The sequence below is a fragment of the Desmodus rotundus genome, chromosome 5 (genome assembly GCF_022682495.2).
Source record: "Desmodus rotundus isolate HL8 chromosome 5, HLdesRot8A.1, whole genome shotgun sequence".
In the NCBI taxonomy this organism is placed as follows: domain Eukaryota; kingdom Metazoa; phylum Chordata; class Mammalia; order Chiroptera; family Phyllostomidae; genus Desmodus; species Desmodus rotundus.
Window position 1 is genome coordinate 88,919,906 of NC_071391.1, and position 3,146 is coordinate 88,923,051.

Here is a 3,146-nt window from a genome sequence, read left to right on the forward strand (position 1 = left end):
GGGGCCCCCCCAAAATATGGGATTTATTTAAAAAAAGTTGTGTATTTATCCTTACATGTTTAAACTTCAGTTACCTTCAAAGTATGGTATCTCCACACTTTTGAGGCAATACACCAATCAAGATATTTTTTTCCACTGTTCAAAAAAGTTTTTGAACTTGTTGATTTTGATGCCTTTTAGTGCTTCTGCCCTCTTTTTGTTTCACCTCTTCCACATCAGCAAAATGTTTCCCTTTGAGGATTTTTTTTCACCCAGGGAAACAAAAAAAGTCACTTAGGGCAAGAGTGGGTGAATAGGGAGGGTGGAGTATGTGGGTCATGCTGTTTTTGGTCAAAAACTGCTGAACACTCAGTGGTATGGGCAGGTGTGCTCCTAAATCACCCGTTATGAACACATTGAAAAAGCTTTCAAAAAAATTCACTGAAGCCGAACACAGCCTCTCACAACAACGCCAGCTAGTACACAGATACGGTTGGGTTCTTAGAACACTCACCTAGTGAGCGAAGCCTGCACTACAGGGGCCCCACCCTCTCGAAGATAATTCTAATTTTGGGTCTCCCTTAAGCAACACTCCTATTCTGATTCATTCTTTGAACCATTGGTCACTATGATTTTATGGTCTTACATTTCCAAACATTTGGTGATTGTTTCTTAGTTCATTATATTTGGTCAGAGAACATGATCAATATATTATATAAATTCTTTGGTATCTGTATTCTTTAGTATACATTGTATACCTTAAACTTATACAATATCATATGTCAATTATATTTCGATTTTAAAAATTGAAATCATTCAGAGTATTCTAAATATCAATAGAAAAGAAATAATTGCAAAATTCTCTACTTCCAAGAAGCAGATAAAGTTCTTATAAATAATCCAAGGACCAAAATATTTTATAACAAAAATTAATGTAATATTTTTAATCAAGTGATATACATAACTAAACTTGTGGGATGTGATTAAAACAGAGCCTAAATTAAAATTTAAAACTTTAAATGCATAAATGAGAAATGAAGAAACACTGAAAATCAATGATCTAAGCTTCCATCTCACGATGATTTTTCTAAAAAGCAAATCAAACCTAAAGAAAATAAATTATATAATAAAGATAAGAGTAAAAGTTTATGAATAGAAAACAGAATTTTGGGCTCCCAGGCAATATGTTGGTATAGGTAAATGCAGTACTCACATCCTCCCACAACATCAAATTTACAGCTAAACTACAGAACAACCATCATTCAGAACTGCCTGAAATCTAGCTGAAAAGAAGTCTTACAACTAAAGATACAAAGAAGCCACATCAAGACTGGTAGGAGGGACAAAGACTCAAAACAAGCTGATCTCACACCCACATGTGGTGCTTAAAAAAACATGTGGAGGGATATTTGGGGGTTTGGGGGGTTGTTTGTTTTTTAGAGTGGGGGGGGGAGAAAGAGGAGGAAACATCGATGTGACTGAGAAACATTGATTGGTTGCCTCTCATATGCGCCCTGACCAGGGACTGAACCTGCAACCTAGGCATGTGTCCTGATGGAGAATTGAACTGGTGACCTTTCGCTTTGCTGGATGGTACTCAACCAACTGAGCCACATTGGTCAGGGCAGGAGGGATATTTTGGCTGCCAAGGTCTCTACTGAGGAACAAGGGGTCCCAGCCTCACATGAGGCTCCCCAGCTCAGGGCTTCAGTGTCAGGAAGAAAAGTCCCCATAACTTCGGGCTGTGAAAACCAGCTGGGATTGAGGCTGAATGAGATGGAGGCTTCTGGAGTCCCAGGCAGTTCCTCTTAAAGAGCCCACACACGAACTTACTTGGACTCACTCCCTCTGAACTCCAGAGCTAGGGCAGTAGACTGAAAGACATAGGGACATACAGGGAGGAACTAAATTGTCTAGCATCAGGGTGTGGGGTGGAGGGGCAGCTGTCTCCCAGAGAGAAGTGCTGGCAGAGTCTAGTGTTCATTTTCTGAGCTCTCCTCCCCTGACAGAGCTAGCAGGCAGGCACTATACCCGAGTCTCCATCAACCTGGCTCACACTATTCGCCTGCCCTGGTGATTCCCAGGGACCTTGCCCCACTCACCTAGAAATAAGTTGTTTCTAGTGTCTTTTCCACACCAGTGGCCTGTCTTGGCTCATGCTTCAGTCTTTCCAAACAAGCAGAATTTGGTCCCAGCATGGCCCATTTATCTTACTAAGTGGTCCCAGGCTCAGCACCAGCAGCAGCCATCCGTATACTGTAGCTTGGCCTTTCCTGGGTACCTCCAAGCCTAGCACAAGTAGCAGCCATCTGCATATTAATTTGTAGCTCATGCTAGGTAGCCTCAAGCAGAGCACAGGTGGTGGCTGACATTGGCCTGCACCTCCTGAAAGGCCCCAGAGCCAGCTCGCCTGCTGGCCACATTCAGACAACATTGAAGCACCATTCAACCACCTCCATAAACAACGCATTCAAGGGGCAGACTCAGTGGACACCAGAGCCCTGCTGAAGTCCTGCTCCATGGGGTAGACCCCTGCACAGCTAATCTTCCAGAATGGTCACAGCCAGTTCTTGCAGCCAATTGGCCTGGGGGTAAATCTCACCCATTGATGTGCCAATAGCAATCAAGGATCAACTACAACAGGAGGGTGCACACAGCCCACCTAGAGATGGAGGGGCGCACCTCGAGTACCCAGCTTGAGTGATCATGGAAACTGTGCCATTGGACCCTACAGGACACCTATTGTATAAGGCCACTCTACCAAGTCCAGGAGACATAGCAGCTCTACCTAATACATAGAAACAAACACAGAGAGACCATAAAAATGAGGAGACAAAGAAACATGTCCTAAATGAAAGAACAGAACAAAACTTCAGGAAAAGAACTAAACAAAATGAAGACAAGCAATCTGCTAGATGCAGAGTTCAAAACACTAATTATAAGAATACTCAATGTACTTAGGAAAAGAATAGATGAACTTAGTGAGAACGTTAACAGAGAGACAGGAAACATAAAAAACAGAGATAGAAAACATAAAATAGAACCAGTCAGAAATGAAGAATACATTCATTGAAATGGAAAATACATTACAGGTAATTATCAGTGGAGTAGATGAAGCAGAGGATCAAATTAGAAATTTGGAAGAGAAGGAAGCAGTAAATACCCAA